The 12473-nt window shown below is 41.8% G+C and overlaps 1 pseudogene; it reads left to right on the top strand.

The window, feature by feature from the left end:
- Positions 1–2587: 2587 nt before the first annotated feature.
- Positions 2588–2743, top strand: LOC124996083 (annotated as a pseudogene).
- The last annotated feature ends 9730 nt before the right edge of the window (positions 2744–12473 follow it).

The following is a 12473-nucleotide window of genomic DNA, read 5'->3' as shown; positions in this document are numbered from 1 at the left end:
AATGTGGTCATAATGTTATGTCTGATCAGTATATGTAACATAAATCTCAAACAGCATGGATGTAAACTAGAAATTGACAAACTGGCAGATGCATACAATCACAAGGTGGTAATCTCAGTTGTTGCGCATATATATATGGTAGCCTACATTTAAAGGCCTTACTAATTCTACATAATTACAAAATGTTGTTTCCTTCTTTATTAAGTGACATTTTTTTAAAATTTTCCTTATACTTAAGAGTTGAATTGAGGACGAGCAGCCAGCACTTGAAGTTGAAATTTAACTAAAACTTTACACACATATCCTGTAATGGCTTTCATCTCTATACAGCTTTATTAATAGTACAGGGTTGTAGATCTTATTCATTCATGTCATCCTATAGAATCTAATGTAAAAATAAAACGAATGAATGAATACTGAATCAGATTTCCCTTCATTATGCAGCATCAGAGGCCACTCTCACAAAGGTAAGTGTAAGGCTTCTCCATCCAATAATAAATAGACTGCTGCTCTAATCAAACGGACATCCCACTGCACGCTCCTCGGGATGCCCCATTGCATCAGGATGTTTCATTTAATTAGGCCAGATTCCTTTCAACTGCGCCGCAACGTCACTGTGCAGAAATGTCTCTGGGACCAGCATGGACTCGAGGTTTTAGTCATTAAGAAAATCAGGTCAGCCTCTGCATCTGGAGGAAATCCAAGGCAAAATATGTAATTAAACCCCTGCATACCCGCATTGTTTTTAATGAGCTATTCCAAGACAACAAGCCTTGGAACGGGATTCTTACCTCAAAGCGGATGCATGCTTTGACCATTAAAATATGTCAAGAAATGGAGAAGGAATGGTTAGGGTGGCACTGAACTCATTCATTAAACAGAGGGACGGATGAATTGCGCAGAACAAACCATTGCAAATTATCACCATCAGTAAATTGGCTGAGGCTATGACAGATCTTGACGAGGTTTTTCTGTTTTTATTAATTTCATAAAGCAAACTACTTAACAGCCGGGGAAAGCCTGGATCTTTAAAGTTTAGATTTGTAAGCACTGTTGGTTGAAGTGTAGTCACATGTCCCACCACTTCTTACCCGATGTTGGGTAGGCTAGTTAGCTGGTAGCTTTTAGTGTTTTACTTTCGTTCTTAGGCGGAAGGTGGAAGTGTAGTCACATGTCCATTCACTTCCCACCTGCTGCTGTTGACTGGTCTAGTTAGCTGGTGTCTTCTTGTTGGTTGCGTGATGGTAGCTGACTGCTAGTCTGCTGGTTGGCTTTTCAGTTGGACTAGGCCTCTAAATGTGTTTTGCCTCAGATTATGGCACAAGGGATTGTAACATCTTATCCTGTGTATTTATGAACACTGCTGCCGGGAGACTGAAGCTCTGGCCTACAGTGTAACTGGTGCAGGAAGTGTTAAATGGACTCTGTTCTAAACTCGGCCGAGCACTATTGAGAAATGCACGGGAAAAAAATCCCCCAGGAGGATAGGTGAAGTCAATTTCTCTCTCCCTCTCTTTTGATTGTGTGTCGAAACTCCCAAAACAGTATTGACACATCCTATCTTCTCAGAGTGTAAAGGTGCAGTAAGGGCAGTAATGTCTTCCTTTTTCCAAGACTGAAAACATCTACTTTGCTGCGTTTTTTCGTTTTTTTGATTAATTTTACTTCACATTTCCCACTTACAAGGGCCTGGGTAGCAGAATAAAAGGCGCAACAAAGTCACAGAGACCTTGTTTATCGAACTCAGTTTTGGCAACTCACCATTACATGAAGTCGGAAAATGAGGCAGCATGGGAGAGCAAAGAGGAGGCAATCTGATTCCTGTAACTTAAGATAATTGTGATAGACATGTCCACTCTTTGCTGAGGTTTGTTGACTCACCGTAGCCAAATATAACAATGGTTACGGAAAACACAGATAACTGGAGTTCCCCTGGTATGTCCGTATTGCAGAGCTCGTCTAATCAAAGTGTTCAATAGCAATGCATGGAGAAGAGCAGAGCGAGGCTGGGAGCGAGGGTGTTGAGGTCAGGGTTGGTGGATGGGTCTGTATATGGCCTGCGATTACAAACAAATAGGGCCCTCATCCAGTTTCACAAACAAATCGCAGATAAATGGAAATAAAAAGTTCGGGACTGAGTTGCAAGTATAGGGTTTCTTTTGATGAGCTTCAAAGTGAACATGAAAGGAGATGAAAAATGGCTGCCCTTGCAGGAAACGAGAGTTCACACATGTATGTTTAAAATGTTGGCTTTGGATGTAATAAATATGGAACAATTTCATAAAACGCTGGATTATGTTTAACATCTTCTGTACGTCCTTCAGATACCACTTCCCCTCTCAATAGATCTTGTCAACCCATCACTTTCCATCAGTTAAACACTGACATCCACATTTCCAGGTGTTTCACTGTAGTTATTTACTGCCAGGCAAGGCTACAAGACTCAGTAGTCAAGGATTTAAACCACTTGAGACACAATTCTGTCCAGAAATAAAGCACTTCATCTGTCACTTTCTTGAAAAGACTTAACAGAAAAGATGTTGCCTCTTGTACAGTGGATTTGAAATGTTAAGTCTGGGATTAAATGGTAATCATCGTCATGAGGTATCATGATCAAGAAGGCGGTTGATCCAGGGCAAGTCTTGGCCATTGCATTCCAGGCTGTGCTGACCCCTGTGAATTCCCCAAGTGTGGGTATCTCAACTGCATGATTACTAGTAGTGGGGGACTGTGTTCTCCCCAGATTATTAGGGGAGCTGTGGAGTTAAAGATGCAGCTTTGAGACCAAAGGTTTTTTCAGATGCCATCGCCGAAGTGCCTCGAGCAAGCACCCAACCTCCAAATTGTCGGCCTCTCAACTGTACACACTGTTCCTTTCATTCTTATGCATGAGACTTCTTCGATAACACATGCTGGAATTACATGCATGGTTCTCCAAAGATCTTTAGCAAGTCTATGCAAATGCACAGCTCTAGATGACAGAGCCAACTCTCGTGTGTACCTTTTCAACCATGAGTTATGCTAGCATCAAGCTAGCAGCTGCACAAAGGAGCCTGTTCCAGCTATTACAGTGCATCACAGATGGCAAGTATGTTGTCTGTCACGCTCAGTGCAGGGTATAACTGAAAAATGTAGATGATATTATGCACTCCAGTATACGCCAATGGTTCGAGGCATGTGTCCCTGACTGACGGGGTTAAAAAATTGTTTGTGTGCTCCATTTGAAAACTTAGACTCATTATCTTAATTGCAATCTCAGTCTTTAATTAGTGACACACACACACCGAGTCACTCAGGTGTGATCGATGCCCTCTTAATCTCCAACCACAAAATGAAAAGAAAATGAAATCAGTGTTTTGCTATCTTTAATTGGAACCTAATGTCAAAATTAATAACAATCAAGTCAATTAGCGTCCGTAGTTGGCTGATGTGCACTGATTCTAGCCTTTAATATTACTGTGATTCCAGGTTAATTGTCTTCATTACAGGAGGAGTCAGTGGAGCGTCGGAGACATTAATGGAGTGAGCCGAGCGCACGGAATGGACTGGAAAACTTGAAATTTATGGAGTCTGAAAGAATAAGATACAAAAAAAGATACAGCAGAGGAAGCATCTCATCCCAGCAGGATCTCTGATTTAAGTGTGGCAGAATAAGATCTTTTTCACAGAAATAGAAAACCCACGCCTTTTTGGAGAACCCATCCTGTCAACGAAATTACGGTCCTATTGGGAGGCAGAGGTATTATTTCAGTGTCTTTCAGACCCCCTACCCTACTTGCTACACACACTTCATGACAGTCTAATCCCCATAGCCTTTGTTAAACCCTGAGAGACAAAGACCCTTAATATAAGGCATTCTGCCTTTTCTTAGCTGGAATTTTTGTCGACATTGAGACTACACAGCAAAATAAATATGTTTAGCTTTAGGGAGAAATGGACCGGGACAAGGTCATTTAATAATCCTTGCAAAAGAAATGCTGAGACTTTCTGTAGCCGAGATCCCCCATTAGAGAAAAAAGAGAGATCTTATGGTGTGGTGAACATTTCAGGCAAAAAAAAAAAAAGAAAGAAAAAGACATGTGAGGTTGTTCGTTTGAGTCTTCTCTCCTACAGCTTGGAGGAATAGTGTAGCAAGACTTGGAATTGCAGGATCATCAATTACCGATTTGCCGGGATGTGGTTTCCCACCCCAGAGCCTGGTTTTGTAATCTGCAGTGAATAAATTTGTATAGGAAAGCTGCTAATGAGGCCTAATAAAGATGTTAGCCATGGGCTGCAGTGGATGGACTGGCGCCCTATTTAAGAGTCACATGAGCTGCCCTTCGGGAAGAGATGACCCATGCGAGACCGTGGGGTTTGTTCGGATGTTTACCTTAACGTCTCTTTCTAAATATTAGATCTTAATTATCAGCATGGCCATTTGGGAGGTTCGTTTATCTAGCAGGGCGCTTCTCTCAAGGTAAAACAAAAAGAGATATGCAGAAAGTTTGCGAGATGGCTCAACAGTGCCTACACCTAACTTGAAATGTCCTCCGTGAGGTATTACATCGGATGAGTGCACAGCCATATCATTAAACCGCATTATGCCTGACCCGAGGAGAGAAGGTGAGATTATCTCAATGCTATTGTCTTACATTTGGAGTACAGCCGAGAGTTTAATCAAATCTTAAAGCAATCAATGCACCAGCTCCAATGGACACTTCCCTTGCCCTTGGAACCCAAGGAGCGCTCAGAAACGATACCACCGGCAAAAAAAAAAGAGTCACTTCGGATACATCATCATGGAGAATGAGATTAACCTCCCATCCTCTGCCCACTGGGATATCTAATGTCGCTTATCTGCTAAGCATTCAATCAACCTCCACGACGAAAGTCCACGAACACCTTGCGGTCCTTTGTTTCTCTTTCGGCCTCGCACGAAACAATGGCTGCTGCTTCTTCTTGCACAAGTTTTCTTGTTTGTCAGTTCGAAAGTTTTCACTGTTTCATATCTGTGCATTTTTTCCCTCCGCCAAACAAATGATGAAGTTAACCTGCTGTGCTGGTGGGAGTGTTTTTGTGCATGTATGTGAGAGGAAAAAAAAGAGAGAGACCAAGAGTGAATCAGAATTGGTGACAGTCTAGCAGCACGGCCGTGCACCGTACTTTGTTGTTGAAATATTAGGACACAAACCCCTGTGGCTGGACTGGACGCTGTCCCAAATAGACTCATCTATTATTAAGAGATTTTCCTATTTTTTTTTTCTTTCTCCCTTTTTTTTTCTTCTTTGCATTAGTGTTTCTGGACAACATATAAGGGGATAGTGACATTATGGTTTATCTCACCAACTCTACATTAAATTGCACTGGCTTGATCTGGGATTAAAAGATAAAAAACTAAAATAAAAAAATGGCAGCAAAAATGACAACACACACATACTGTAATCTCTAAAGAAGAAAGAAAAAAGCAGGAGATTGAAAATGCATTATTTAAGGACGTTCATTCCAGATTTTGCTGGAATGGATCAGGGTGGAAACACGATCCTCCTATTTTCAATTACATCTTCGCTATCCTCTGTAATTCTGCAGCCTCCAAGCCTCGTCATGTTCAGCCTGCCTCAACTCCAAACACTGTACACTTGCTGCACCTTTTTATATATATATATATATTTTTTTTTTCTTTTGAAGAACAAACCGTTTTTAAAAAAAAAAGAAAAAAAAAAGTGTCCTTGACTGAGCTGCCGTGCCATCATCCCAGCTGTAGGTACAATCCGCTGGAACAAGTGTATCGAATTGCTTACTGTGGTGGGAGGCTTGTGCATTCACAGAGAAGAAGTCCTTCAACGGCAGCATTACGCACACGGGTCTTCATTTTATAATACAAATTCCTGTAAGAATTTCAGCCCAATGTGCAAATTCCGACGAGTTGCGCCTTATCTGTCTGCCACAGTCTCATTTCTAATTTCTCATTCAAGCATTTGCATTTTACAAGGAGGTTTTGCTGATCTGTGTAACCTTTGGCGTGGGGCTAGATCAGTAGCACTTGAAAATGCACGCCGTGAATGGCTCTAAGCTGAAGTAAGTGCGTGTGATAACTTTTGCCTGGCAGATAAACACAGGCGGAATCACTCCTGCTTCCTATTTAGCATTACAATGAACTACGCTCTTGGGTGCCAATGTTCTTTTATGTGCCCTTACTCTCTGGGAGGCCCTGTATTTTTTTTTTTTTTTTTTTTTTTATTCCTCCGTAATATGCTGTTTACCATTCCACTGTTGTGTACTTGCTCATAAAGGACACCAGGCAAAAAAAAAGTAAATAAAAAAACCCATCAACATCAAAATGCAGAATGTAAAATGTGTTAGAGAGAGTGAGATTCTTCTAAAAAATACACGTCTGTTCATTTGTGTGGTTTTGTTGCCCTGACAAGTTGAATGAAGTTTAATTAAAAAATAAAATTGGATAATATAAAGATTAATATCACAGACTTCAAAACAGCATGTAATGTGGTTAAACTGAGCTTTTTACCTTTTTGTACCGTTTATTTTCTTAAACTTGGATTTATACCGATCTGGCGTAACATTATGACCATCTTCCTAATATTGTGCATGTGTCCTTGGTGCCTCCAAACAAGTTGTGTCTCTTTAGAGAATGGACAAGGGCCTTCTGAGGGTATCCCGTGGTGTCTGGCAACAGAATGTCATTAGTGGGGGCCTTTAGGTCCTATGGGGTTGGAGGGAGAGGGGCCTCTGTGGATCAGACTTGTTCCACTGCATTGCACATTATGATCTAGTGAATTTGGAGGACAGGTCAACACCTTGCACTGTTCTTCATGTTTTTTGAGTTCTTCCCAAGCTGTTTTTGTGTGTGTGTCTGTGTCAGGCTGCATCCTGCTTCCATCAAAGAGTGTCATTGCTATAGGATGAGGATGCCTGCTCTGGTCTAGGTGGGTGCTACATGTCTAAGTGACATCCACACAAATGCCAGGTGCAAAAGTATCTCAGCAGAACATTGTATTATCACAAGATTGTCAATGTTATATACTTCACTGTCAGTGGTTTTAATGTTGCGGCTGATCAGGTTATTTATAAATGCATAATTTAAATACAATAATCCGAAAAGCAATTTTCACTTTTGCTCTCTGTCAGGTCAGCAGTCATATTTATTTATTTTATTTTTTTTGCCCTTTCCTGTTGGAAGCATTGTTTCTCTAATCTAAAGGGATGAGGATTAAGGGTGTTTTTGTCAGCACAGCTATCCCTGTCTGACCGTCTCGGGGCCGTAACTGCCATCACAGACAAGTTCATTCTGTTTACCCTTGTCATCCAGAGGAATGTTAATTATTCAGTGCGCAGTTCAAGCTTTGGCTCTAAACATGTATCCTACCAACGTGCCGTGCCGTGCTGCAGAATGAGCTGACAGTCTCCTTGCTAAATTTTTGATAGTCAATTTTCTTTGGACTGTGGACAGACTTGGAAATTTCAGAGCCTGCATCGTGTGATGCACACACTGCTGGCCAAGTAAAATCAAAAAACAGCAATCTGTTCGATTATTGGATGGATTTGCGCCTTGTTGATCAAAGCATTGGGCCAACCAAAACAGGGTTACAAACCAATACGGCATCCCCTAGAGATGTGCTGATAGTGAAGCTGAAAATAGTAGAGACACTAGTTTAATCAATACAGAGTAGCCAAACATTATCGCCTGTTTTCGAGCCAGTAAGAATGCTCCGTTTTCTTGATTGATACGTTATTTAATTGCATTTTAACAGTTTCTACATGGGAATTCCACAGGTGGACACAACTCCACAACTGTTCCGTGCTTGTTGGATGAAGGAAATAATCAGGCAGTATCTCACTTCTGCCCATGGATTAGCTTTTGAATAAAATATCCACTCCAGAGTTTCTGGAGACATGGGATTGCATGTAAAAATGTTTGTAGTTCCTTAATCACAGGGGGTGCGCCAAAACTTGTCTGATCTGAGCTCACCATCAGTTTTCATCTGTCCCACCAGTCATCAGTTAGTATTCCGGCACCATGCTGGATCTCAGCCGCGTGGCATTCGATCGCAATTAAAAAAAAGATCAACATTTAGAAAAAAAAAAAAAAAGCAGCTTTCCTTCTCCAAACTAATAGCCAACCAGAAGTAGGCTGAGGATGGGTCTTAGTTGCAGTTAATGCAGTATTGAAGACAACCTGGAACTCAGAAATTACTGAAATATAATAAAATATCTACTCCAGAGTTCCTGGAGATATAGAATTGCATATAAAAACGGTTGTAGTTCCTTAAGTCTTCCTCCAATTTGGTTGTGAATATTCTAAATTAGGCCCATACACAGTATATAACAGCAACTTAAATAAAATATATTGCCAAAAGTATTCGCTCACCTGCCTTTACACACATATGAACTTAAGTGACAGCTACAAGAGCTTCAACTCTTCTGGGTAGGCTTTCCACAGAGTTTAGAAGTGGTCCCACAAAGCATGGAATTGTCCAAAATCTCTTGGTATGCTGAAGCATTCATAGTTATTTTCACTGGAACTAAGGGGCCAAACCCAGCTCCCAAAAAAAAAAAAAACTCACACCACAAGCCCCCCTCCACCAAACTTCACATTTGGCACAAATGCAGTCAGATAAGTGCCATTCTCCTGGCAACTGCCAAACCCAGATTGATCTATCTGATTGCCAGATGGAGAAGCGTGACTCGTGTCCAGTGCTGACGTGATTTACAACACTGTATCCGACGTTTTGCATTGTACTTGATGATGTTTGGCTTGGAACCAGCTGCTCGACCATGAAAACCCATTCCATGAAGCTCTTCACACACTGTTCTTGAGCTGATCTGAAGATCACATGAAGTTTGGAGGTCTGGAGTGATATTTAGTAGCGAGGAAATTTCATGACCGGACTTGTTGCACAGGTGGCATCCCATCACAGTACCACCCAGGAATCATAGGAATCAGCTCCTGTGAGTGACCCATTGTTTACAAATGTTTGAGGAGCAGTCTGCATACCTAGGTGCTTCTTATACACCGGTGGCCATGGAAGTGATTGGAACACCTGAATTCAGTTATTTGGATGGGTGAGTGAATACAGAGTATGTTTTGATGGATGGTAAGGCTATGGTATGTTGAAAAAACAAAGTTGAAACAAAGGCAAAACTGATACACCAGAACTGAGGAAGAAGCCACTTGGATGAGTGGGGAACCGCCTTCAAGAAGCGTGACAAGTCCAGTTGCATTAGCTTTGTTTTTTTGGACGTGTATCATCAACACCAAGACCTATTCGTTTTCTGCCAAGCCCCGAGTCATTATTATGCAAGAGCAAGCACATTTGTCACATCAATGCGTCATCCTGACAGATTCTGTCTCGCCTCGCAATGCATGTCTCGACACCCAACCCCGACACCTGTTGAGTGCAATGCAGACCATGCCGATTTGTGAGCAACTGAACTCCCATCCTAAGGACCTCCGTTTCATTAATCCATCATGCAGCAGCTGGTTACGTTGATAAATAATAGAGAAGAAATGCGTGTGCCCGTAGACGCCAGTCATCTAGGAGTATCGTGCATGTTTTTTAAGCTCTTAATTGTTTTTGTGATTCAGACTAGAACAGATTCACCTTGATTTATATTTCATTGCAATTTAATTAATGCAAACCTCAACCTTACTGTGCAGGTCTAAGGAGCATATCTAATATCCCTGAAGGAAGTTTTATATATATATATATATATGTATGTATATAATTTAATTCCTTTTAGATTTCTGCAGGAATCTCGTCTACCTCAGCCAAAGCAGTACTCTTTGTTGAAAATAATGAGAATTTTAAATTTGGTTTTCTGTTTAATTGGCAGTCAGTGCAAAAGAGTGTGTTAGAAAGACGAGATCTGTGACTTGTCCTTGCCGACCCTTTACTGTAGATTTGCTGCATTTAAACTGACATAACGTGTGAGGAGGCACATGAATTAGGCCTTGCAGTAGTTGAGTTATTGGCAGAGAAAAAAAAAATTTAGGAAATGTCTCTGAGTTGGAACAAGAAATACTGTATATACTGCATTGTGGTCATGTGGAATCTTGTGACTTGAAGGGGTCACAGCAAGCAATAGAAAGGTTGCAATGTGTGCTGTCCTCAAAAATATATAAATAACTGCCAGGATGTCCTCGTCAATACACAATATGTATTCATAAGATGTGCCGTGACCAAGGACGCATGATTGTCACAAAGGTGCAGCAAAATCAATTTTGGCTATTTCACTTGAGAATGGCCTGTGTATTTTTTTATGTTCTTGAGGACTTAATGCCTGTGTCAGAAATATGCAGGAACCGGAAGCTTCTGTTGAAGCCAGTAAATGCTTTCTTTCAATAGAGAAACCTCTTTGTCGTAAATCACTTGTTAAAAGAGTGAATTTGAAAACCCATTTCAGAAGTTCCAAGTGCTCTGTTTTCCCCCCCAAATGTGTTGAAAATTATGCCTCTTGTTTCCTTCAAAATGCTACAATGCTTTTGATAAGTCATTATGAACAGGAGGGGATATTCATTCATTACTCAAATCAAATCAAACTTCATTTGAGGGAAGAAAATAACTGTCATGGCTCCAGCCACGCTGCCTTGAAGATGTTTCACCACTCAACCAAGCAGCTTTTACAGTCTTAAAACACTGGTGGGAGTTGGGGTTTTAATAGAAACATCTGTGAGTGGCGCCCACCTGGAACATGCTTGACTGGGATCTGCTAAAGATGGTGGATCCTTCCCTGTGCTCAAACTAAAACTAAGGCCACAGATGCTCACCAATTGCATCCTAACACCTGCAAACTGCTTGAGCATCGGCTTGGTGCGTCAAGACCCTTCAGGAGTGTACTGTCAAGACAGACATATCAAGCAATTGTTTGGGGCCCTGTGATTTGTTTTTTTTTTCTTTTCTGAAAAGTAGAACCACCTGTACCAACTACCTAGTCCAGACCAGGCACCCCGTAATCCATAGCAGTGACACTCCTTCGAGGCAGCAGCCACCCCCAGCAGGATGCACATGCACAGTATGGTTTAGGAACAATTCAAAAAACATGAGATTGCAAACTAAGTATCTGTGGGATGCGCTGGAACAAGCCTGATCCACAGCAGTCCCTCCCCACAACCCATAGCACCTAAAGGCCCTCACTAACAACATTCTGTTTCCAGACTCCAGGGTACACCCTCAGAAGACCCATGCCCATTCTCTCCGATGAGTCACAACTGGTTTGGAGGCACAAGAAAGACCTGAACAATATTAGGAAGCTGGTCTTATTGTTATGCCTGACCAGTCTATTCTGTCTATGAAGGACTTAACAATGCATCGCCAGTAGTCTCCTTTGACACAACACACATACGCCTGCAGCCATTCAAAACTTGAAACATCTTCCCAAGGCTTCCCACTTCAGCCCTGTTCGTAATTCATGTGATTTTGTGTCTGATTTCAGTAGCTAAGATACGATTCCCAGCAAATACTCAAAATGCATCTTCATTAAAGAACATCTCTTAGGTCATAATTTTAACAACTGGAAATACCACAGAGCTCTTTTACTGCATTACAGCCAGCTCAGCACAACAGCAGCACAGATAACCCCCTTCGGCGGTGGTGGAGATTACTAACTGAAGCAGAAGCAGATGAGGCAGGCCGAGACAGTAGACACAGCGAAAGGATAAATTACAACACTTTATCCTGTGATGCACCGAACAACAGATTGATTGATGGGCTCAAATTGTGTGTAAAAGTCACCAAAGGTCTGTTTCTCCTCTAAACAGAACAAAATAACGCCATGCCGCTGCCTGCACCCAGCTCTGGTCTTAATGTACTGTAATAAAGCGCTGACTTTATAGGCTGGACTGGGGATGGTTACGCCTAGAACGTTGGTGCAGTTTTCAGAGTGAAATCTTTTCAGAATACCCTTCAAATGATACAAATGCGCACGTTTAGAAGAACATGTACGCATGCTGTTCGTCCGTGAATCTCGAGGACTTTGAACTGCGCTGGGATAAATTGTTTTTCAGTGTCTGCTGATGTGGAGTAAAAGATACAACCATCAAAGCAGCAAAGATTAACAATGCAGTTTCATGGGCAGTTAACCTCAAAAGGCCACTGCAGCACCGCGTCACGCACGCCGCACTTCGCTGCCCACAGCCCTTCACGCACACGTGTCATTGTTTTGGATCAGCGAAAGTTCAGGTTTTCGGGATGCGAGCATCCGCGAGGTAGGAGGTAGCGCGCTGGTGGTGATTTATTAAGCCGCGCGTTGATTTATGAAGTTTGTCAGAGAGCTGCCAAAATCAGAGATGCATTCATGAAAGCTTCAAAACTTTATTCATTATACATTATAACATTACCCATCCCTGGCGTCGATGCAAGGAAGTGTGTGTGTGTGTGTGTGTGTGTGTGTGTGTGTGTGTGTGTGTGTGTGGGTGGAGGGAAGGGGAGGTGAAACATGGACTGACTGATGAAATTAGATTGATGGAAAGGTGCAGG

Source organism: Mugil cephalus, chromosome 18 (assembly GCF_022458985.1).
Source record: "Mugil cephalus isolate CIBA_MC_2020 chromosome 18, CIBA_Mcephalus_1.1, whole genome shotgun sequence".
NCBI classification, from domain to species: domain Eukaryota; kingdom Metazoa; phylum Chordata; class Actinopteri; order Mugiliformes; family Mugilidae; genus Mugil; species Mugil cephalus.
This window is presented reverse-complemented; position numbering and strand designations above follow the sequence as displayed.